This window comes from Lepisosteus platostomus, chromosome 24 (assembly GCF_059453375.1).
Source record: "Lepisosteus platostomus isolate fLepPlt1 chromosome 24, fLepPlt1.hap1, whole genome shotgun sequence".
NCBI classification, from domain to species: domain Eukaryota; kingdom Metazoa; phylum Chordata; class Actinopteri; order Semionotiformes; family Lepisosteidae; genus Lepisosteus; species Lepisosteus platostomus.
Genome location: NC_142634.1, coordinates 14,163,206 through 14,189,297, shown reverse-complemented (window position 1 = coordinate 14,189,297; position 26,092 = coordinate 14,163,206). Strand labels below are relative to the sequence as shown.

The window sequence follows — 26,092 nt, the reverse complement described above, 5'->3', positions numbered from 1 at the left end:
GTTTATAGCCTTGCCCACAATAATTTATCATAAGGTTTCGTAATCATCACTAAAAGAAATCTCTTTCTGGTAGAATCATTGGCATAAGACTTGTAGTGAGCAGCCTCTTTTAATTTGTTATTTGTTAAGTTTTGCCCACAAAGGAATTATTTATTTGCTGCTAGAGGCAGGTTTTTAATACACGCTATTTGACATGGATTAGTCAGAATATGAAGAATGTGAAATACAATATGTATATTAGAATGTGAAATTCTACCAACTTATATGTTTTTGATGGATTGCATTGACTGAAATTGTGTGGGACTGTATATAGGCTGAACTATGATAATGTTTATTCTGATTTTGACAAAGACCCTCTACTGTTAACATGTATTTCAATTCTTTCCCATTAAAATTAATTCTGAAGGACACATTCATACTTTTAGCTAGTTTTATTATTTTTGGAACAAAAATACAATCTTAAGACAGATCTGATAAAACTTTAATTTACACCATAAAGTGTTCTAGTATAATGGTGTGTGAAGATAATACAAAGGTTACTCATCCTTACACTTCTATTGTTGTCAGCTTACAAAAGTAATGAGTAATATATTATGTGAGGGTTCTTAATTTGGTGTTACCCAACACAATGTTTGTAACACTTTGCTCATAATTACTTTTTGCAAATTTACTCCAAAACCAGAAACTAAAGAAATATAAGACAATATTTATCATCCTTTGTTGTTTGTGTAGTTGGTATTTTTAAAAAAGATCTGCACCACACCCTTAACAAGAAAGTTATGAAATAAAACCAAAAAAATAACATTGTTTTGGAATAAAGAATGATTTTAAAATTGTCACTGGGTCATGGATACATTTTTTCTATCAAAGTGGTGTTTTAAAATTTCATTATAATTGAATGTATTGTTACAATGTTCTGTTAATTTAATTAGGGCAATGCAAATAGGATTGTAGGTCACTAATTCACTCTTCCTGTTTAAGTGACTCAGGCAGTTTACTGAAATTGTTCTTCCTGACGAACTTAATCAAAGGCAATTTACCTAAATAATTTTAAGAGAAGAATTTGAACTATTACTGTGACTTAAAGGCATAAATTAAAGAATTTTTACTAACCCATACACCTCAGGAAGGTGAAATATAAAAAATATTAAATTATTTTAAGAATTTAGAAAAAAATATGTGAGTGGTTGTAGCTATACCTACTGCCATTGCTCAAACTGGACCACAGTGTCCAAGGGTGGTTATACTCAAAAGTATGAAGAGCCAAACTTGCTTTCCTGGTGCTCGCATGTTTGGTCTGGCAAAGTGTTGACCATATTCATGTCATAAATCAGAGTCCCTGAAATGAAGGAAACCCTTTAAAGAAGATTGATTTGTGGTCTTAACAAAATATGAAATTGAAAAACTATGATGTACTTTGCATAATAAAGATCATGTTGTAATGAAACAAACAGCTATTTGTAATATCGGTGCCAGTTGTGAGCTGTACAGAGGTTATAAATCAGAGGAGAAATGTCAATATGCCTTTAGCAAAATCTTTCAACTTGATGAAGCAGACAAATAATTATTTTTTTGTAGGAAGTCTTTAACTTTCAGTTCATGGTAAAGTCTTCAGTGATAAAAAATAGCCGTTTGCATTTCTCAATAACCAACCTAATAAATATGGTTATATTTCACTAATTGCTGCAGTTGTAAGAGTAGATCGACAATAACGTGCCTCGTTTCAAGGCTCCAGCAGCTTTTTACAAAATCACTTATTAATTATAAAATGTTGAGGAAAGTTTCTTTTAAACGTTATCTGTTGTACGGTACTTACCAGGCACTTACTGTACTGTATGTGAGGGAGAACGTTTTAAAACCAACACTAAGTTTGGTGAAAATAATTTTTGAAAAGTCGTCAGTGATCTACTGTCATGGACTGGCATGATAGATCTTTCTATCTATCGTAGATCACTGATGTACCCTGCACTGTGCCTATTACTTGCGTTGATTTTATTTAAAGATCAAAATGCCTTGTACTGTATTTTTTTTAAGCACAAAGCTTTGAAATTTGTTCTGTTGATCTTATTAATCTAATCAACCCTTGTTTCACACATGAATTTATTCCAGTTTCGTACTTCAGAGTGTTCAGGCGCCTGTGCAGAAACCCATCCTGTCCTGTCTCAGGTGGATTTAAACTTACTATGATCGATAATTTGTATTCTCTTGAATTAAACACTTGAGTCAGTTCTCCTGCAACTTTTGAATCTTGGAAGTATTTTCTGCAGCGACTGGCTTGTGCAAGTAAAGCAGTGGAATGCAACATTTGCATCCTACCTCAGTCTTGTCAGCTGCAATTCCTGGAAAGGATCAGCTCAGAACAGAGGGAGGGTGTCTGCAATGGACTGCTGTTCAAGTCTCTTAGATGGACGGTTGCACTAAATTAGAGTGCAGCCTAGTTGACAGTGTTCCAGTCAAGGTTGACGAAATTGATCTTGTGAGACTGTTGCGTTTCCTCTCAGGACACAAACGCACTGCAGCCCGAAGGAGAGCATTTTTGGATGGAACCTGGCCTTCTTTTCCCTTTCCTATGAATGACAGCATTTCATTGCATCAGTACCAGGTGTCAGCTCCACTATCAACCCAGACAGAAGATCAATAATCTAAATTGCTTTAGAAACAGTTTTCGCTTGGTGGCACCCCTCCTAGGAAGAAACGGCCTTCTGTTACTGTCTCTGTGAATCGATGGCGAACGCAGATCACATGTTCTTCTCTTCCTGGAGGAATGAAGCCTTTAACTTTGATGTGAATGCTCATACGGTGTGCAGAATATACTATCTTTCCACACAAAATGCTTAATTTTGATCTGATATCGTTACCTCTCAGGCAGATTGCTCTCAGCAATTCTTGTCAGAACCTGAGATTTGTATCATAAACCCTTTGAAGTGCTTGATTTTGCAACCAAGAAGAAGAATTTCAAGATATAAAAATCACGTTTCCATTTCGTATTTTATTTGGGGTTGGAATGGTTCTAGACTGTTAAAAGTTTGTTAGAAGAAAAAAATGCAAAGCCACTAACCGCAGTGGCAAGCATTCTTGCCTTGCGGCACTGGGGCTCTGGGTTCAGTTCCACACCTGCTTACTGTTTGTTCTCACTGAATTCACTTGGGTTGTCGTAGGATTCTCCAGTTTCCTCCCACAGTCCAAGCAATTCTGTTGAGAATACTCAGTCCCCTGGTGTGAGTGTGTCCCCTGCAGTGGACAGGCATATTGTCCAGGGTGTACCCTGCTTTGTACCCGTTGCTTGCCAGGATAGGCTCTGGCTCACCCACGATCCTGAATGAAATGGTTAGAAAATAATAGTAGATGCATGAATTATACACAGAGGCTGGGTAATGAAACCCAAAGAACACACAGGAAAATACAATTATGTCAACAATATATGATGTGGTTGTGTAAAATTTCTAAAACATAAAAATACATTTTACTGTCTCGTTTAAATAAGGCTTTTAAATGGTTTATAAAACACTAAATTAGTAATAAAAGGAAATGTCCTGAAAGCTGTTTTCTGAAGTTGTTGAGAGGAAGAAAATAAGTTTCTTCTTTGTGACTTTAGCTTTTGATTGCACAATTGCACATTTCAGTTATTTTCTCATGTTGCCCTGAGCATTATTTGAAAGTTGAAGCTGGTGAAAGCTTTTTCAGATATAGTGTACAAGCGCATATGCATCAAGATCAAATCTGAATTTTAAAAGAGGCAATATCGAAGAGAAAGCATTTTGCATTTTACATAGGAGGGTGTAAAGATGTTTGTCTTTGACTGCAGTTGCAAATGTTCTGGGTATAATGTAAACTTATTCTAAGTATGGTCATTTCCATTCTCTGATAAAAATACTGCATGAATGAAATTTAGACGCCTCATGAATTTTACAGTATTGTTCAGAGTGCCCATAGGCAGCTCTTTCTGTGCCTTATAGTGTAGAATCAAGGAAATTGTCTAGTGGAGTTCCAATAAAACCCCTTTAGACTTCCCATAGTTATTTAGTCCTCTAGGAATAAAGTTTTCCACCAGCAAAATAAGCAAATATTTCATAACAAAATTCCTGACAGCCATTTTCCAAACTATGGCCCTTCATCATGGATCTTTGTCTCTGTCGAGAGTAAAAGTGAACAAGTGAATACAGGTGGACATAGGAAGGCCTGGTAGTGTGCTAATTAATGACCTTCTCAGCGCTTTCACTGTTGGTGATCTTGGTTAAGACCCAAATAAAATGTATAGCATACAATGTAAATGTAAAAGTATAATGGCTGGCTGAAACCAGCCCGCTCTCCCATATCAAACCCAGTTCTATGTGCTTGCTAATAGTCAGGTCTGTGAAGGGAGTGCATGAGGGGTCCTTCCACCCCTAGGCTGAGGCCTGCTGGCTGGGGCTGGGTGTGAAGAGTCACTGTCATGGCGGTTCTTGCGTCTTTGCCAAGAATGTAGATCTTCAAAGAAGCAGAAAAAAAAAGAGGAGGGGAAAGGATACCTGAGGAAAAGAACTGATTACTTGAGGAAAGAAGAAAAAAGCAGCTGCAGTAATAATTGGAAAAGATTTTCCTAAACACTGGAAAGTAAAATAACCGAGCAAGGGCCTAACGTTTTGGTTTCTCTTGTTTCCTTCTGTCTTTGTTGTTGTTATGGACAACCGCTCTGTAGCCAGGCAGCTTTAAGCTGTACTCCCATACAAGCGCGGGAGTGCATTTGTGGAGTGCGTTGTAAAGGGAGACTCAATTGATCCATCCCTACTAGCTTAGAGAGAGAGCAAATCTTCATCCCCTCTCAGACTCTGGGCTCCAGACTGCTGTAACCTGAGCAACATCAGTGATGTTTATCATTAATAAACCCTTTGGAAAGATGACTTTACACACTATTAATTTCACCTCCTCAATCACAACAGTGTTGGGCGTTTAAGACTGCATTAGGAAGATTGTGTGTGCGAGGGGATCATGCGGGGGGGATGGGCAGGGAGGCGTCACTTACAGAAATATAAAAATCGCACACTGAAATTGATGTGCTCTGTGTTGTGTCAATATTCTGAGGTTGGGGGGGTGGGTTAGTGGGTTAGAACACTTTTATTCAGTCCCCCCACCCCATTGACTTTCCTTTTAAATATCAATCTCCATCGAAGGGGTCTGCTGCAATGAGCTCTTTAATTCTATAATTGACCATGGCAACAATCAATTAAATCTCTATGTTACCCCTTATTAAAAAATAAATACAAGCCCGCGCACTGCAGTGAATTCAACAGATTCATTTCCCCAGGACTGAATGGTATCTGTATAGTGTTTATGCTCCTGTTGTTCGACTCGTACATAAAAGCAGAAAAGCACCCCAACAGACAAATTACAGTGTGTCTTAGCATTGAAGTGGCTTTATTTTGTACTGTGTATGTTGGAGCTGCATTTGTTAGCTCTTACTGCCCTTAAGCAGCTCTGTGCCCCCCTGAGCACAACTGAATTACGCGAACCCTGTCTTATTTTACAAGCGTAGTGGACAAGTCTCAGGTGTGAGGACAACAACATGGGAAGCCATGCTGCCCATTTCATTCCTGGCCAAGATGAGCTGTCTATGTCTCTGCGCCGATAAGACAGAAAACAACTGAATGGGATTAACTAGCTTCATTACAGCATAGCAGCTCCTGGAGTGTGCATTGACTGCGTTTGGATGGGTAGATGGGAGAATAGACAGACAGCATTGTACCTTTAAAAGGGCCTAATAGCTCCAGTCTGAATAGCTGTTCCAGGCCTTTGCTTCTCTAACCAGAGCACTGTTGATGCAGTGCTATGTCGAACATTGTTGATGCTGTGCCGAAGTATTGAAATGCAAAGACAGCAGAGTATAGCTGTTTATGTAGCTGAATCTTTTATCCAAAGTAACTTACAATTACACTAGCAGACCTTCTAGATATAGTACATTATTATTATTATTATTATTATTATTATTATTATTATTATTATTTTATTATTATTATTATTATTATTGGTGATGATGGTGGTTGTAGTATTGAAATAAACACTGAAAATCGGCAAACTTTCATGACGGTTGATTAAAATGTGGTTTCCTATGTGGTTTTTAATATTCAACACTTACGTAAACCAATAAAAAGGAACTTTACAGATGCGCATGAAATTATCTAAATCTGTGTATTATAATGCTTTGTAAAGAAGAAATCCATTTCTTGGTTAATGATATTAAGTTTAACAAAAGCCTTACCTAAACACATTTTATAAATGTGTGTATATTTTTTAAATAATTATTAAGGTTTTGAGATTGATACATGGTGTACCCAATAATTTCTGACTATCTTTTGTCTGCTTAAAATTGCAAACGTATTGTCAGCCTTGAAGAGAAAGCCCTGTAAAGGAGAAAAAAAATGTCACGTTTTATATCACGTTTCTCTCAAAGAATCGTATTATAAATAATCTAATTTAACCATCGAAAAATAGCTTTAACGCATTTAAAATTTTACTAAACATGCAATAAACGGGATTTCTGTGTATGTATGGATTTCCACAGCGTTCATGTCAATTTCCAATAGCCCTGTCAACAGACTTTAAACACACAATCTCCGGGCGCACCGCTTTTCACAGCCGACCGAAGAACTGCGGATGTTGATTTTCAAATGATCTTAAATCAAATTAATGTTACGATTCCTCCTAAAATTCTATTACAAAATCGCGATACCGTTTGCTCGATTATCTTTGTTGTAAGTCACCCTTTACATTTCACTTGCAGTACATACGGACTTTTTGTTTCAAAAGAAGTTTCATTTACTAAGAGTGCAGAGCAGTTGTCCTCACTATTTTATCTTTTGGAAGGGGATACAATTCTTGCATCTCGTCCTGATCACTGTCCTGTATTTACATGGCAAGCTATGAGGTACTCCCTTAAGACGAAAACGGAAATCTCGAGACGTGTGAAGTTTCTGTAGTATAAGGATTATTGGAGAATATCCTTGTGTTCAGAAATCGACTGGTGAGAAATGTAATACAAATAAACAGGGGGATTTGCGTCAGCCAGTTCTTCAGTACATGACAGATATACCTGATGGTGTTTTATACATTTGATGTTCATATTTTGCCTTGAATGTTCTAGTGATGTCTATGGAACTAGAACACAATTTCTATCGATAGATCATAATTGCGACCATTCTAAGCATTATGAGCAAAGTGGTGGTCTTCACGATATACAGTATTTGGCTAAATAACATTAAGATTTAAACAGCAGGAGCTAAACGTGAAAGGCTGCAATTTTTACAGCTGTTTTCTATGCTTTTTTCCCGAACATTTCCATTGTGCTTAAGCAACGTTTTGATGTAATACTTCTCTATTGTTCTGTAAAAGGAATTCACATTAGTGAGATTCGTGAAGACATATCACGCTTTTTAACTGCAATGATAGCCTGTACAGAATTCACAATGTTTGTAGTAATAATAATAATAATAATAATAATAATAATAATAATAATAATAATAATAATAATAATAATATCCCGCACTGTGACAAGTACAGTATGTACAGAATGAGCTGAGATGGTTCTCTCTCTGAAAATGAAGATATCATGTATTGTTGCGACGGGTTTGCAGTGTTTAAGCGCCTCTCTGTGGAAGGGTTATTTTAAGTCTTGCAGCTCAGAAAAAAATAAATCATTATTTTTAAACTTCAGATTTGGACAAAAAGAGGCATGTATAGAAATCCAGAAACATGTTCTGTTACTATATCTATAAATGTCCAAATTGAAAAGTAAGAAGATATTTTGCGGAGTTACACGCATTTTACAAAAAGAATAACCCAAGTATGAGATCAGGTATTTTATCTTGACTGAGCCTTTAAGAAAATAATTTTGATATGAACACGTCTTGCATTGGAGCTGTGTTAAACGATTGTTATTGTTTTTATATTGGCAACACATACCAAGCATTAAACCATTCATTTGTACAGTTCATTTTTGGTTAGGGCTAAAAAATGCTTTAAAAAGTTAACTCTTGTAAGCACTATGTAGTCTACAAGAATAAAAATTCAGACATTTAATAATAATAATAATAACAACAACAACAACAACAACTTTAGATAATTCTTTATTTAAAAGTAAAAGTAATTGACCCCCCCCTTAAAGAGGAATTCGACGTTGAAACAATTCCAAGCCAAAAACCTTGAAGAAATTTGCAGTCTGGGAAGGAAAATTGCTAGAATAACTTCCTTTCACCTCGCCCATTGCAAAGCAAACTGACAGACCCGCAACTCCCGGAGTCTGACCCTGTCCGTTTTCAATCGCCCCGGCCTACGGCACGAGCAATTTGCTGGGAAAAGGAGGAAATGTTAAACGGGACCATTTGTGAAGAGAAAGTTTGATTCTCAAATGGTTTCAGTAAGTTCAGAGGCTTCACTTTGGAAGTTTGTTTGAAAAACTGTCTTTTCCAATTAAAGATGGTAGAAGTCTAGGCAAAGGGACAGGTTTAACATTTCCTCTTGAGTCGTATTTATAAAAGGAAGATTTAGGCAATCCCTCCTAAGCTTTGTTTCCTTTATCCTTTTATCTGTAGCGAACTAAAATGTTTTAGTTTAACAACAGCCTTAATCCGTATTCTTCTTTTTCGTGGCGTTGTCAGAGTTGCTGCGATGCGATCGTATTTCAATATTATTTTTTATATTAGCGTATCAGTAATTCCCGATTATCAATATACTAGAGTGAATTACATTTATATATTTTTAACAAACATAGTCTGTCGAAATTTAAAGTTCAATCCATAAAAAAAACATTAAACACAAAAATAAACGCAAAGACAGATGACAATACTTTTCATTGCAAGAATGTTTTAATCACATGTGATCTCATCAAATATAATAAAAAATGTTTTGTAGTAGTCTTGTGTTCTGATAAGCACGTTACTATACTGTATGTACAGTATATTAAATTAATGATAACTAGGTTCTAATGCATAAAATAGTTTAACATGGATGACGTTCGCCAGAAAGTATATTTTTCCGAGTTTCATCTTATCCCAAAATAAATAAGTCGGTCTACGCCACAGAAAATATGTGCTGATAACAACAGCGAAAGCAAATAGACGATTGTGCTACGTAGACTCTTAAAATTGATTAATATTAGAAAACAGTGCGTGTAATCCTTCAGCGTTTATAAGGAAAACTGTGGCGTAAATGATTAAAATTTAATCATATTGGGAATTTAATAGACGCTGTGATTTGTGAGTGAAATTTGTCTTTAATTTAACAGAATTGGTTCTGGAGACAAGACAATAGCAGCAGCAATGTGAAATTGGTTCTTGTTCTCCAAGTGATGCGAGTATCTTGCCCTTACTCGAAGACGCAGTTGCACAATACAATTGGTCAGTTGAGAAGAGGTTTTAAATTTTCTTACCTTTGTGCACTTAATTTCCACGTTTGCTCTGCTGGTACATTTCGAGTGAGTAAATCAATAGCCAGGCTGACCAGGGTTTTCCTACTAGAATAGAAATGTGTTCTGTAAAGCACTGTCTTAGGGAACTGAGAGCAATCGCTGGTGAAAAAGAACAGTAAATTACTTTTCTAAAGAGCACTCCATGATGTGCAACAGAATAGAATAATAACTTTTAAAACCAATTCTCTAGCTGATGTCTTTCTAATCCTCATGGAAAACTCCCCTCACAACAGAGAATTTGCTAAATGCTACTCCAGATATTTTGGCAGAACATGAGGTTTTTGTTCATTGGGGAACAATGGGTTTTAGAAGGATTAAAAAAAAACGTCTTCACAGCAATGGCTAACTGGTTTGTTTTATTTTATTTCCTGTAAAAGGTCAGGGAAAAAATAAATTAAAAACATTGAAGGTCTTGCTGCACAAAGCAGAACCTGCTTAATGGCAATATAAAAAGTTGCATAAAATGTAGACCTGATACAAATTAGAAGACTTCACAAAGTTGCTTACTAATACACTTTGAAACTACATCTTAAAAATTAGCCTTCCATTCGTAGATTTAAGTGCATTCCAGTCTTTATAAACACTAAATCCTGCTTACAGCTGATAAAATGTTAATAGTGAACGCTCTACTGAGAACGGAGTACTAATCATATGTGTTTGAAAGAATGAAAGATTTGCATTTTCAATTAAGAGCTATTAACCTGCCATTATAAAAAATAGTTCCACTCAATGGAGTTTCTGGAAGAAATAGTTTTCATCTTATTAATGTTTTCAGACATTATCAGGCCCCATGGTCTCATATGATAAAATGCTTAAAATGGATAAAAAGTTTATATCTTTTTATATCTTAAAATAGGTGTGGAGTTAGATGATTTAAAAAAAAATCTCTAGGATCATTTCTGAAATTATTCACCTATAAAAAAACGTAGGGAAAGGAAATGAGACTTTGCGTGTGCATCTGTTTAAAAAACGGAGTCCTCCATCTTCCATTGTTAGTGGGCCTGCTGACAGAGGGAAACATCTGTTGCATAAAAATAGTGACTGATGACATAAATACAGGAGACTGCTTTTAAAATTAATATAAAGTGAAGGTAAGAGGTTCAACAACATTTTGATTCTTATTGAATATACCATAACCAGTATTTCCTGGTTTCAGAAGCCACTCGATTAGGGTCAGACATTATTTAGTTATGCTTTGTACAGAACAGGGTCCTGAGCTTTCATGTTTCGGTTGCTGCCCACAAATCATGACCTTTACCAGTTTTTATTTTATTTTAATTACAGAAAAAGCGCACACATTTGCAGGGCAAAGTTGTTTAGCTATAGAGGGAAGATTGTGTTAATTTCCAAATATTAATTATTATTATGCTTCTTAATTCTAATTCTGTCTAGTAGTGAATAATGCAGACAAGGTTTTAATCTACATTTTACATTTTTGTTTTTATATGTTTCGTTGTTGGTCAGTTATGATGAAAGCATCAAAATAAAACGGTGACGAACTCACCTGCTGTTGGCAGGTAACGTCTGCTTCTCATAATTGGCGTTTGTTCTCTAATGGGTCGTAATGTTGTGTTTAAAAAGATAAGTATATTTTCTGTGTTTTTGCAACAAATCCAGCATTTCGCTTGGTTAAAAAAAACCAAGAGGTGGCTTGTAAACGTTTTTTTATGTTTTGCTTCAAAGCATTTTGAAATTCACCTGGAGGGAATCGCACAGAATGAACTTCAGGGTATGACTTGAATTAGCTGGATACTGTATATTGGGAAACAAGCAGATCACAACCTCCAAAAATATGAATTACAGAGATCACAGATTTCATGATGAAATTATTTAGGGGGACATTAGGTGCAAACCCATCCATACCTATACTTTTAATGGATTTGTGGGACGCCCAACATTTGATTTATTACTAAATGTCAGATAAAATTGACTTGAAACACGCTTTATATAGATGACATAAAAGCAAGCAGCTGGAGCTTAGTGAAGTGTTGTAGCTCACGAATGTTCCTCTCTGTGCATCAGCATTTGTGTGGTTTAGGCTTTAGAAAATGTCTCTCCAAAACCTACAGTATATACCGTGGTAAAGGACGATGTTGTAACCATAGACTTAATGGCTCTTGACAAACCAGGCAAAAAGTTCACAAAGTATATACTGTAAAAATGTTTCTTATCTGTCTGGTCATTTCCACTGGGATATGAAAGCAGCTCTGAGGACTAAAATACACTTGTTACCAAATTCTTATACTGTAGTGTTGCTGCTGAATTTCTCCATTGCAATACAAAAGAATGAGCCTGTGGCTGCAGTCTTGTACAGCACTGTACTGTGATGTGGCTGTCAGTCCGGTTACCTTGGGCAACAGCACCGCCTACTGGAGCACTGAGAGCCTTACAGTTAGTTTCAGACATGCCAATTCTGTACATTGAACCATCTTTGTGTTTGTTTGTTTTTTCTCTTTAGTTAAAGGTGAGGACGGTAGATAAAATATACTTTGCTAGATCGATTAAGACCAATTTTAGTGATGGTCACTTCCCTGTGATGCATGTCAGCCCTAGCAATCCTGTTTACTGTTCCAGTAAGACATACTGTAGCTGATTTGGTCTTGCAACGAAATAATTTTGCATATGAAACCACAAACTAAATGAAGCCCTGGGCATGATTTTTCAAACTGGCAATGCCATTTACATACATCTGGGTAACAGGAACCATATTTCAATGTTTTTTAAATAGTCTAATCTTACAACATCTAAGTGGTGGATTAATTTTATTCTAATTTATTTGTGTTATGGATTTATGTCAGTTTGTCTCATGTTTCCTTGTTTTTGGAATGTTCCAAGTGGAAAACACAAATCCTCAGAATGGTATTTCCTTCCTACTTTCCAGTCCTTTGTTTCTTAATTTCTTAAAAGTTGCTCAAATTCTTGCTGCTGAAAGATTAGAAATTTACAGAGCAAAACAATTTGACTTAAGTGCAATGAGCAGCCAGCTGGAATGTACATTCTTAATAATGTTAGTATATGTTTTTTATTTCTTTTTCATGTGAGCCACAGAAGATTTCATATTATTACAATGGTTTTTAGCCTTGTTGCTGTGAACACACTGGAAAAAGATAGCTCCAACCTGCCATTGTTCTGTAAGATGTCAGTCTGGCACTCCTACGCAGTAATGGAACTGGAATAACAGTCACTGAGTGAAGAGTATGCTGAGCAAGACTGGACCAGCCAGATCTCTGGGCTGTCAACACTGGCAAACAATTTGCCCTCCAGCATCCCCCTGCCTTGTGCTTTAATAAAGTTTAAGGAGCAGTCTCTTTGTTTTAATGACGCCTGCTTCTTTCACTGCTGAAGTGAGCACACAGCTTTTGGAAATTCAAATAATAAACGCTGAGCACTAATCCAAAGTAGGCCAAATGAGGAGTCAAAAAAAACATTTTATCTAGATGTGCTTTATAGTGAATGGCTATTGGAATGCTTTGCAGGCATGTGTTCTGCTGTGTTATTTTCCAATAGCTGTAATTTTGCTAGTATATTGGCTGTAAGAAACTGCTTTGGCAGAAAACGATTGCTTTTAGTGAGGTGTGATGGTGACTGCAGGGAGAAGCAAATTTTGAGCCAGTATCTCATGCAGCAGCACGGCCATCTGTAGAATCAGCACACAGTGTCTTTATGAGTGTAGTGCTGACTACAGACATCAGTCATTATATGGTGCTTTGTCCCCTACTGTGCTCTGCTGTGCTCTGATCCATCTGCAGTAGCACTACTCCCAGTCACTGATAGGGATTCTTATGTACGGGTTTGGCTCCTTCATTAGTAACCCTGCAGGATCTCTTTTGCTCTGAAGGAGAAGAATGGAATGAAAGCACTGGCTCTTGGTAGCCTCATGCAGAGAGAGATCCAGAGGCAGCTAATAAATGATTCTATTAAAAACTTGCATTCAATGCAGAACTGCACAATTTTCTCATCACGGATTCTTGCTGCCTGAGTATTTCTGTCGACAGCTGCAGCTGAATAACTGGCCGGTTTACGCTGTGGCATACCTCCCCCAGTCTAGAGCCTTAATGGCCTTTGTAATTATGCGTTATCACATTTGAATCTATTCGTGTACTGTAGTCTTTATTTTCTCTGACTGTGCACTCCTTTCTGTACAGCAATCTCGAGAACATCCTGTGGTAATATCATGTCATTGTTCGTTTCCTGTTTAATACTCTACTTTCTCAAAAAGACTTTTGATTTGATTGTTTGTTCCCTCCAGCATATAAATATAAGACTCACTTGTGAGTATAGTAAGCATTCGATCATACTAATTGCGCAAAAGAATACTTTTTTGTATACCGTGTTAATGTTTTGCAGTAAGTAACAATCTCCTTTTATGAATATATTTTCTTAAATGGCATGAGTTTTTGGAGGATTTCACAATAGAGCGGGCACCTCAGTTTTACCTGATGTGGTTATTTGTGTTTTCAATTCAGCCTAAAAGGCAAACTTGCCTCAACAGCTTGTGGTTTAAATGATGAGAAGGTGGAATGGAGAGAAACACTTGTGCAGATGAGAGACAGAAACATTCCCACAGAAAATAAAGATTTTAAATAGCCTACAAATTGACTGGCATGCAGCCATTGTTTTAACTTTGAAATTGCAACAAGGCTTTGAACTGGAACTGTCGAAAAGAGCGCTTTTGTCACAGCTGCTTTTTAGTGCCTCTGACTACAGCTTTTGTCCTCTGCTACCCCAAACAATATGTAGATATAATGCCTAGAATACAACATTTAAGGCCGTTGGGTAGTACTCAGAGCTGAAGGTCTGTACTTGATTTGCTAGTCGATAGTGTTGTTTTAGGTCAGCTACTGTATGAAACTGACAAGACATATTTTTACGGAACACCTTTTTCTGTGAATGACAGCCTGCAGGTGGAATACCTCAGTGCTTGTCAGTTGTACATAACTCCTTTAATATTCAAAGTAGCCCTCTGTCACAACTTGTGTTCTAAAATGCAGAAGTATGATCTTTATTATCATGAACGGGAAAAAAGCAAGAATCATCAAAAAACTGACAGAAGGCAGTTTGTCAGGTTTTTGTCTAAACTCTGCCTTATGACTCAGTGAAAGTGCCCATATTGTATTTAAAAGAGCAGAAAATGGCCAAACCCAGCTTCAGGGCAGTGTGGCCTTATACTGTATAAGAATGCTTGTGAAGATGTAAGGTTGCTGTACTTAGCTGAGCCCATGTCTGCGCCTGTCAGCCTGGAATGTCAAGGGCTGGAGTTTCTGGTGAGACTACCTGGAGTTTGATTGTGTCGTGTCCAGAGTGAATAGCTAGGTTCCGCCTCCTCTGATGTTGTACCACAGAGATTGTAATCTCAGACACAAGGTTTACATTGTAAATGTGGGCAGGAGCAGGCTGATGTGGCACAACATCCCCATTAATAATAGAAGAGGCAGACAGAAACCGTCTCACAACTCTCCTCCCCTCATCCCCTCAGGAAAGCCCTTGGGCATTGCACTCTATGGCAGTGCTGACTAATGGCAGGGCACAAAACCAGCACGTTTGAAATACCTTTGTTTCAGCTTTCATCCAGACCAGATCGCACCCGAAGGCAATCATTTAGAAAATCAAATGAGCATAGAGTGTGCATTTTTATCACCAGTAAGCACAACAGAGCTGTTCAGGTTTAATGAGCCTAATGTGGTGACATCACTATCCTTCAGTTCACTACAGACTACGTCATGAATTTACTGCTGTATCCTTCAGGTACAGACTATGTGTCACGAAAAATGTTTCGGAGCAGGAAAAGTCTTCCCAAGCAATTAGAAAGGCTTGTTGGTCCTTGTTTTGTAATCCTCACTGTGACTGATTAAAAAGAGTCCACTTTCACCACATAGAGACCATCATGATAGGCCTCAAAAGACTATACTGTAATTAAATGACAGTCCTAATTGTGCTGTGTGACATCATGTTTAAACGCTGAAGCACTTTTGTCAGTTTGGATAAAGATAATTAGTAATTAGCACCGATAATTAGGAAAATCATAAGCTACATTAAGTAAACTTGTAAAACGAACAGAAACAAAGTGCAGCACATGTCAAATGTCTGTAGGCCACAAATAATTGTACAGAACAGAAACTGAGGTACAGTATGTAATAGATATTTCTTATTGTTCTTCACCCTAATTTATTTCATACTTGAAACTTTTCTTCCTATTCTCCAGAATATGCACCTCTGAAGAAATACATGTGGAAATTGGCTGATGTGCTCAACATCACCTCTAGAAGTCATACCCACTGGCAGTGCAGGGGTGTTATTAGACAGATATTTAGTCTCATTTCACTGTTTCTGTTCACCTGCTAAGTGCTAAGTAATGGGCTAAGCTCATGGCCTGAGTGAGAGACTCGAGGTGTCTCTTCAAATGAACCCAGAACACACCTCAGGGAGATGAGAGAACACTGGGAATGAAAGCCGTTTTACATCTTACATTCAAGCTGCAGGCTTTGCTTTGGTGAGAAGGCATAGATGAATCCGGGGCTTTGCCTATCACCTCATAAAACCTGTCTCATTGTAATCTCATTGGGGTTCAATGCCAGTTTAGTTCTCTGACTGTCTGTGGAGTAGCCCAGTTCCCACCCCACCTTACTCTCCCAGACCCTGACCCTGCATTGACCCCCAGGGTGTCTGCCGTTTTTACGAGACCCACCACATTGCAGCAGCATCAAAGAGCCGAAGTGCTGCAGAGGGACGACCAGGGCCTGAGCAGCACACGGCACCAGAACGCAGAGTTACGGCCAGGTTCACGGCACGTTCAGTTCAAGTAGCCTTGCCCTTCTGTTTTATCCAGTGTGTGGCCACTCCTGGCCTCCCGTCGCTGCTTGCCTCTGTAACCGAAGACCTGGATGGAAACACCACAGCAGCAAGCCCCAGCCGGTGACTGGTCCCAGCCTTTTGACTTTTCAGATCTAAAACGTGTCAAAATAGCAATCTATTTTCAAAACAATTTTAACCATTACTGTAGAGGCTTAAATTGCCACTTCACCAAAGATTTAAAGCCCTGTGGTTTTAATGAAGTTATCTCAGTTTCTGCTTAATCAGAGCATTTTCCCTTTTCTGTCCTTGATATGATTTTTACATGATATTGTTCTATTGTTACCTTGGTAGCAGACATGGAATGAATAGAATAAAGCACTTACTAATAGCACTACACTAAGACAACACTTTGCAAGAAATGCACTTGAGATTAATTGAAGCAGAGCTTCTTTTTCAGATATTTCAGAAGAAATCTTTGAATAAACTTTCCAAAAATGTGCTTCTGACAGATGAAGGCATGATGGTTAGAAATTGGAAAGTGGGAACACGCTGTGTCGCTGTAATACCTGTTCCCTGATTCCTGGAGCCAGTGTTGGGGCTCTCTATCGCATGTAGCCGAACCGGGGCTCCAGACCTTGGGAGACTGTGCTTTCTGTTCTGTTGCTCCAAAACTATGATGTGATCTCTCAGCCTATATCAGATATTGCACATTAGTCAGCAATGCCTAACCCAGTCTAACATATGACTTTGTGAACTAAAAGCTAGAGTACAAAAATAAAAATCTTCTCTATATGAAGATTATTAATAATAATATACTACTTATATGCCTCTTATATTTTATTGCTTCTTGTACACTATGTTAAAATGGTGTCTTGGGAAAAGCATGCCATAAAATAAGGATTCTTCTTATTAATAATATTAATTGCAGTGCTCTGCTATCGCAAAAGACTAGGAAAAGCACAGAAAACGGGGCCTGTTTGCCTGGCTGTTTTTCAAAGGGAAACGCAACACACATTCTGTAAAGAAAACAAACTAAAAGTAGTGAAGGTGCTTCACTTTTGTCTGCTGATTAGATTGGAAAGGGGATCTGTGTGGACACCCATTGATTCCATGTTATGCGGCTACTGGATAAGGCCTCCTAATACTTATCATCGTCAAATTGGATTAAACTGCTTTAAGAGGTCTTAACCCAGTGCAGATGATTTGCTGTTGAGCGCCACTATTAGTCACGTCCGTTGTAAGAGGATCCAGCTCCTCGTCCTCAAACTAATCGCCCCAAGAGCTAAGGAAAGGCAAACAGCCACCCCCAGTACCCCCCTCCTGGTAGCCATGGCAACTGGCTCTCCTGCCACACATAGTCTCAACATCCAGTCAACCGTCACATTATTTATCAGATAACCTTAAAGGCTGGTGGGTTTAGGGGGGATAAAATGTGTTGCAGATAATGACCAGGTCCATTACTTACTAGGTAGGTAGGGTGGGTCCCCTTTTCAGGCCATAAAGGCCAAGGGGGAATGGGGGGCAAGGGCCACCATTTTTCTCAACCATCCAACACTGGAGGTGGAGGTGATGTGGTCAGCATCACGCTCCGGCCAGCCTATTACCCCCAGAAGGATTAACCCCCGGTACTCATTCGGAAAGCAGGCTGAGTGCACCTGGGTGCTGTCTGGAAGGAATTAGAGCAAGCTCCATCGTTTGCCCCTCCCTGGGATTGAACCCGGGACCTTCCAGTCAGGAGCTAGACGCCCTTGCCGTCTGACCTACCACAGCTCCACGTTACTTACTGCCATGTTCATCCATGCTAACAGACGCCTGTCTGCATTCAAACATCCATTCATGCTTTTCCTAACTGCTTTATTCAGTTCGGAGTCACAGGGGAGTCGGAGCCTGTCCTGGCAAGCAGGGGGTGCAAGGCAGGGTACACCCTGGACAGGACGCCAGTCCACTGCATGACAGGCACACACACACACAGACACACACTCACACCGGGGCCAATTTTCCCAGAAACCTGAGCACCTGCAGGAAAACTATGGTAACACAGGGAGAACATGTAAACTCCACGCAGATAGCACCCCAGGCCCGAAAATCAGCCCACGGCCCCAGCACTGTGAGGCAGAAACACTAAACACCACGTCACCATGCTGCCCACATTAAAAGATGACTTTTTTTAATACTACAGTATATGTGTTGCGCAGTTCATTTTGTTCATCATTTGTTTGGCAAAGGGAAACAACATGGACAGTATGTGGCTAGAGATAGCATGCGTATATCTGTCTGGTCAACTTTTTATTATTAATAAAATTATTAATTTATATTTTATTGATTAGCATTGGTTATTGCTATGATTTTTCAAGTTATGCTGCACTTTTGGTGATCACCAGTAACAGCATTATGTAAACATTGTGTTAAATAGAAGATAAAATTCACTTTATATACAGTATAGACTTGTTCTGGGTCCGTTCATCATTTTACTCAGCTTTACTGTATGGGTTTGTAATTACTGGAGCATTCAGTATCTTATATATTCTACCATATGTCTTTCCCCTTTTTAAACAACCCATTTGGAATATCGGCTTGTTACTCATTCAAGTCTACCAGTGGAACCTTGTAATGGCCTTAGGCAATACAGAACATACATGTTCTCTCTGTACGTCTGATCATGCTCATTGCCAAGGGCACTTCTTTTTACAGTGTGATGCCACAACACAATCAGCACAGAAGTTCTGTTGGGTAGAGAGCAACAGTCATCTCCTCAGGCATTTTTCCAGCTGGTGCACGATAGGCCAGCTAACAGCTGACTCCACCCAGCCCAAAACTGGCGGTGCTCAGGTCTTGCAATTGTGTTTTTCTCAGGGGATGTTTTTACAATACAGTTGACAGGTACCACAGCCTGGAACTGAACCAGCAAGCCCCTAGATTAAAGGACATTGCTTTCCTGAGAAATTGTTACATTTATGCATTTGGGCACACAAAACAGGAATGGACATCTTGCATCAGTCAGTTTAGCAGGTTTGAAATAGAGCACAATATGTCACACAAATTTTTATTTGCATTTATCTCAGTAGAAACTGCTTGCATTCATTTCTAGTGATGTGGAGTAACTGACTGTCTGTTAAAACAAATGGACTCTGACAACCACATAAAACATTAAAACGTGCAGCTTCAAAAGAGCCACAATTTTAAGAATATGTGATCCGGTTCAGGAAGCCCTAGGTGTTGCCATTGAAAGTATCTTTGCAGTCTGGGATTCTTTTGTTGTTCTCCACTTTCAAACATAGTTTTCTTTAATTTTGTTTCCATCTAAACCAGAGAGAAGCTTTCACCCCCAAAAAATATGGGTTGATTGCTCCAGTTTCAAACCAGGTTTTTAAAAACATCAGCTTTTAGTGCAACCATTAAACATTACTTTTGGTACAAGTGTCAGTAGGTGTTCTGCATCCAGGTTATTGATTCTTAATGTCTAGTGCATGTGTGTACGGTGTTACTTCCTGAGAGGAACAGTATGAAGGTTTATGTCCTTCACTGGCTCTGAAATATGTCAGAAAGCTGAGATATTTGCTGAATTCCTTTGTTAGATGAGTAAAAGTACCAGAGAATCAATGAGCTGTCTCGTCAGTCCCTGCACCAGACTAAGGGTGAAGTATTGCACAGGTATCTTCCTCCAGTCATGGCCTCGAACTTGTCCATGACATTTTGTTGAATGTATTATACTCTATGTAGAAATATCTGTCATGCATGTTCAGCCAGTATGTTTTAAGCATGCTCAGTTCAATAACTTACTTTTCAATACTAGAACAAATAGCAGAGACAAAACTGAGTATGTCTATGTAATTAATTGATTAAATTCTGGGTTGAGTTTGAGGTGATGGTGTAATTTAATACACTCACATCTCAGAGTGCATGGTCAGAAGCAAAAGGCAGAAACGCAGCAGGAGCCTGCATCTGTGAAAGAAAGTGTTGCCACTGGAGGGGGGTACTGTAGCTCTCTAAAGAAACAAGAGCCATGATGTATTTTCATGTTGTCAGATGCAGGCCATGGTAAAAATACATTTTCTGTCATAAGCACACAAAATGCTGGGTCTCTCTACCTAATCTCCATTACCTAAAAAGGGAATATTTCACAGGGGAAAAATGCAGCATATACCAATGTAATTGTCAGCAATGCAGTAACCTTACTCACAGCAGACTGTGAACCATTGTCCAGTCCACCTCATAAAAGGTGAATGCCATCACCCTAATAGCCTGCCTGTGTCTGCAAAAGAACTCAATTAGACTCGAGACCTTCTCATCACAAAGGCCATTACAAAAGAAACATTAGCAGCCCCACATTTTAGGGATCAACACTTAAAAACTCCAGAACTCATTTTAACGCCATATTTTTCCCTTTCTTTTCTATTCTTCCCCTTTTGTTTCACTTGACCCTGATCTGCAAATGGACTCTCTCCTGTGCCTCTGTTTGGTTTGGTAAGTGTCATTTAAAAATATACTTAGGCCAAGGTTGTGCACATCATTGTCTGTGTTCTGTTCTGGCAACTGCAATAAAATATTTATTCAGAGCCCCAGTTTGTATGAACGTATAGCTTTAGCATTTTAATTCAAGGGACAATATCAATATCGCACCTGTACAGTTGTCTTGTTTAGGAGCTATCAAGCCAAATTGAATATGGCTACAGTTTAATATGAGCTCATACTGTAGTATCACAGAAATATTACAGCAAATGGGTTATCATGTACAGTATGTTGCATGATATATCATAACCCTTTCTACTTTTATTTGGAATGTTACATGTACAGTATATAAAGAATGCTGAATGCAACTATTGAAAAGTTGCATATGTAGCAACAAAACATCTATACATGCAGGTCAAATATAATATGATTTATTTTCACATCTGGAAAAACATCTTGTTTCAGTGATGATCTCTTTACAGAAATTTGAAAAAACTATCATGCAACTTAGTAACAAAGTATTTTGAGTATAATAGAACTTGTGGGGAAAAAATAACAAAGATACATTTACAAAGATGATTAAATTAATGATGTTCCTATTAGCCTGTTTAAAAAAACATTGCAGTTTCTTATGTATTACTTCAAGTGCACGAATAACATTATTTTCTAAATAATCTATAGTCAATTCTGCCTATTATATTTTCATTTTCAATTTTAATTGTTGAATTTTTAAGTAATCAATTGATTTATGAGGAAGCACAAAAGCCTTTCTGAAACAATGGTGATAGAAGTGTCATAAATAATTTAGTAAGTGGTCTGGATTTGAAATAAAATCTTATTACCAAACTGCTTTTCTTACTATTACTGTAACTACTCCATTTATAAATGAGCTTTTATTGTTATTTTTGGATTCTTACATGTATTTTTGGAAGAATTACATACTGTAGGTTTATATTTTGTTTCTTAGATGGGGGTATTATGGGGGTATGCTTTAATATCAACTATGAATCCTCTGTAGAAGGGATTTCCTGAGACACTGTGCTTCATCAAATCAATAAAACAATTGCTTATTTCTGTTAGAAAACTATGATGATATAAAAAAATGAAGGAAACAGATACATGACCTTTTTAAGTTTACTTGATTTGGCAGGAGGTTGTAGTACCTGCTATCAGATCACAACTAAAAGCTGGTGAAAGTAAACTGGAATTACAGAAACACTTGCAAAGTGGAACATCAAAATATTTCAGATAGCAGCTCTCTCTGAAAGAAAGAAAGAAAGAAAATAAAGTGCCTGCTTTTAAAAACTGGTGAATTGTTCACATCACACAGTAGTACTCTGCTGTTGTAGTGTTTACTCAGTGATTATGTAGGTTTATGTTCTAAGAATAAAAAAAATAGATTTATAATTCTCCCATCAATAGTAAAGGAAATACTTTTTCTGAGAAATAATTGCATTTTGTGATTTTGCACAGCAGATGAATTACTTTTTCCTCTGCTCCTTAAACAGGAACACACAACACAAACAAGGTGTGATTTAATGTTTATTTTGCATCTTATATTGGAAATGGACTAAGCATAAATCTTAACGTAAGACAAGCTTTCTTGTTGTTTGCAGTAAACGTTGGTAATTTGCAAAACGACACACCCCACTGCAGTAATGACTGTTACTCTGAGCGTTCCTTTGTGTGTTATAGCTTCTGGATATGATTGACACAAACTCACTGACGGTTCGCCTGTAGTGAGCTTTATTTTTACAAGTTCCTACACAATAACAGTATTTCATGATTGAATTTTGCCTTGGGCGTTTTAAAAGTCCTTAAGAAATTCTCTTGCAAGTTCAAGAGTTAAAAACCACACTGGCACAAAATAGTATTAATCTCTTTGAAGAATCCTTTCATGTATTTGATTAATGTATTTTTTGGCTTAAGATCAACACATTTATTGAGAATGAGCTTTTCTGAAATAGATGATAAAAACGTCATGATTGGAAATATTAAAACATGACCACTAATATTTCAGAATTGACACATCAGTCAGTTAGCTTCCTTGACTCTAAGAGAAGTTCAGTTCAGACACTGTTTTGTTTCCCTTTGTGCCAGTCTATAAGGATTATCATTTTTCTCTTTCAGTTTGAAAAATACATCCTCTGATACAGCTGGACACATCACCAGTGATGTTACCTGGGGTCACTGGGTGTTTCAGGTGTTTCAACATCAGACGCCCTTGCTCAGGTGACTCGGCCAAGGTTGATCAAGCCCCAGCTTGTACCCAGAAGACACTGTTACCCACAGATCACTCCTCTTGATCCACAGCCATCTTGAGGCTGTTTCTGCAGCCTCTCTAGTTGTTTTGGATGGCCTTCCTCTTGCCCAGCCCTGTTACACCCGCAAGATTGTAGGCTCTATAGGAGGATTGGCCTGCAAATCCTCTACAACCCATCACAATGGGCTCACAGCATGCTCTCCACCTGTCCGAACAGCACTGGTAAACCAGGTCTTCAGATCTGAAGATCAGATCTTTCAAAATCGGTAATCTGTAATGGGTTATTGCAGCGCAGGAAAAAGCCTCAGATGCAGGGAACACTTGGGAAACATGTTATGCCACTCTAAATAAAGGCTCCAAGGTAAAGGGTAAGATGATCAACACATGCCGTCGAACATGGATAAATGAGTGAAATCTCTCACACTGTGCAAGGTTCATTAAAAATTTCCCAGCTCTGTCTGCCTTGCATGTGCTGAATAAGTCACAATATACTTGGAATAGACTTGTAAATATGGCAGGCAGATGTACAGTATAGGAATCAATCCTGCAGTATGTCAAGCTGCATTCTCCAGCCTGTGGGATGAAGGACAAGTGCGAACAGAGCAAACTTAAGCCACCCACCCTTCCCCAGCCCTGGAACACAGACGTAAATGAGATGCTGTACCATTGTTCCTCAAGTACGACAGAGAAAAACACAGGAAGAACAGGGACATCCATCACTCCTAATGAGCACGGGCCTGACAGCAGTCTCCGCTACTTCCCAAATCCAGGCTTCCCTGACAAAAGAGGGTTCTGTATACAAAAGGGTTACTTTTTGATGAGCGGGAGATTATAGCCAGGGCAAGAAAGTTTTTACTGCATTCCTGGTAGTAATACATGGTGAAAGGGCTCCCTCTGCTGGTGTATTCTGATAAAATAAGAGGTAGCCTTATTATGATGAAGTCGTTCAAGTTTTGGTGGTCTCTGTAGACAATAAAAAGGGTGCAATTTTGTTTTCAGACACCTTTGTGCTGTGTTTTTATGGTGTGAAAATCCACCTCAGCAACTTCATCATAATTGATAAATGAGCAGCTCCCTACTCAAATGTCTTTAATTTTTAGGCCTTACGGGAAACATCAGAAGAATCGTCACCTACAGTAATCCTCCAGTCCTTTATTCAGTCATCAGTAAAATGCTTGACCCAGTTAAGAAGTCTGCTTTTCCAATCATAACCGTTTGCTGACATCATCATTCTGCATTCATGGCACAGGTAAGGCACTCCTGCAGGTTTGCATTTCACTCATTTGTTGATGCTACTTAGTGAGTTTGTACCAGAAGTAGGACCTGATATCTCTGTTTTGAATCCTGTTCCTACTGTATGTCCCTGTCAAATTCGGTTCCTCTGGTCTTTCTGTCATGTGATACAAACCCTTGTCAATGAGTCCTTGTGATCTGCTTTTGCACTTATAGGAGTAATATCTGCTGTATCACACCTGTTAAAAAAACCCTGACCTGGAGTGCTGAGTAGTTGAGCTACCATTCTATTTCCAATTTGTCTTTTTCTCACAAAATTACAGTGGCAGCTCAATCCCATCTTGCATCTAATGAGCTCTTTAAGTCTTTCTTTAGACTTAATGCAACAAAGTTAATGCTTTATACTTGTCCTACTTCTTGCTTCTTCATCCTTCTAAAGTGCACTGAAACTCATCTAGGCCTCCACGGGATCTCTGGTATTTCCCAGAGTTTGGCCCCTATTAGACTTAACAGGTCTCAGTTGTAAAATCTGTGCTTGTTTAATCTTATGCCAATTACTTACAGTAGGTGTTCAGCAGGGTTCTGTGTTGAGACCATTACTTTTTTTAGTGTTTACTATTTAGTGTTTCCATGTTGTGTCCTGGACTTGGACTTCTTCGCTATGCTGCTGATACTCTCACTTACTTGCAGACCAAATCCGACATCCAGGCTGTGGGTAGTGCGCTTCACAGGACATGGAAGCATCACTGTTATTCTTGATGGAATCCAAACATTTCCTCACTTTTGACCCTATGTTGTCAATCAAAAATGTTGTGAACTTCACAAGGGAATCTTTTTCCAGCAGCATAGTTTAGCCAAAATCTTTATTATATGCCTTTATTCTATCATGATGAGGTCAGGTCAGTTAGCGAATCCTTTTTCATTCTGTTACGTGTACTGTATGTGTGCTATTGAATAATGATTTTAGTTTTAATTAAAAGGCATTTATAAATAAAACTCTACCATTATTCTCTAAATCAGAAATTTCAAAGTGATACCATGAACCAGTATGTTGACAGGGGATACTGGGTTTCTGGAGTTGCTATTCTGACTAATCATACTTGTTGAAGATGTAATGGTAACATTTGTACGAGTCGGGGTGCTAGTCCTGGTATCCAGGCTAATACTGCTTCAGGGGTGCTCAATCTAGCCTACGTAAATTTCTCCCTCAACTTAAACAGAAACTGCAATGCTATTTACTTAGGACTTAGAAAGAATCACCATTGATGAGTGCATTTCAAACCACACTAAAAGTCAAATGTACAGTATACGGTAACTTGTATAATTTCCTATTTGCAACACAAAATAGACTAAATTTCCAGGTATGCGCAGCGCCACACAAAACAAAACTTCTGGTGATGTGAAGTTGCCCTGTTACACTGTAAACAAGTACTGTATGGTTGTCAATACATTTATTTTAAATCCAGTATTGCTCTTGTTTTTTAAAATAATTTTGCTGACGAATGGAACTTGTTAACGTTGCATGTTGGCAACTTTCTGTGGTGAAATATCTGCTGCACTTGTACTTACTCACTCGTACATTCCGTTAGATTAGTTATTACAGTGACTAGTGAGCAGGAAGGGTCGCATCATGTCACAATTAGTGGGAACTCTAGCTCTCGCACGTATTGTCAAACGATTTGATGCTTAATTCAAAATATGTACAATTTTTCTACACCGTCAATGAATTTGTTACTGAGATTTAATAACCGATCTGAGACATTGGGGCTGCAGTTCCTCTTTAACAGGTGAAGTAGCTTACTAGAATGGCAATAGCACATTCTTACCTGTTCATCTCTGGTTTTCTACTGGATGAAAATGTCTATAGATATGCAAAGAAGTATTTATTTCCCAACAGACAGACAAGACACCAGGTA

At 38.2% G+C, this 26,092-nt stretch overlaps 1 long non-coding RNA gene across 5 annotated transcripts in view; it reads left to right on the top strand.

Moving 5' to 3' along the window:
• LOC148641748 (uncharacterized) overlaps positions 1 to 24,922 on the top strand; it is a 198,724-nt gene extending 173,802 nt beyond the window's left edge. For 4 of the 5 annotated variants that reach the window (XR_015929824.1, XR_015929825.1, XR_015929827.1 and 1 more), the window contains 2 exons: positions 22,837 to 24,192; positions 24,867 to 24,922. This is a non-coding gene — a long non-coding RNA (uncharacterized LOC148641748). The remainder of the gene's footprint in view (positions 1 to 22,836; positions 24,193 to 24,866) is intronic. The other variant, XR_015929826.1, reaches the window with a different exon arrangement.
• The last annotated feature ends 1,170 nt before the right edge of the window (positions 24,923 to 26,092 follow it).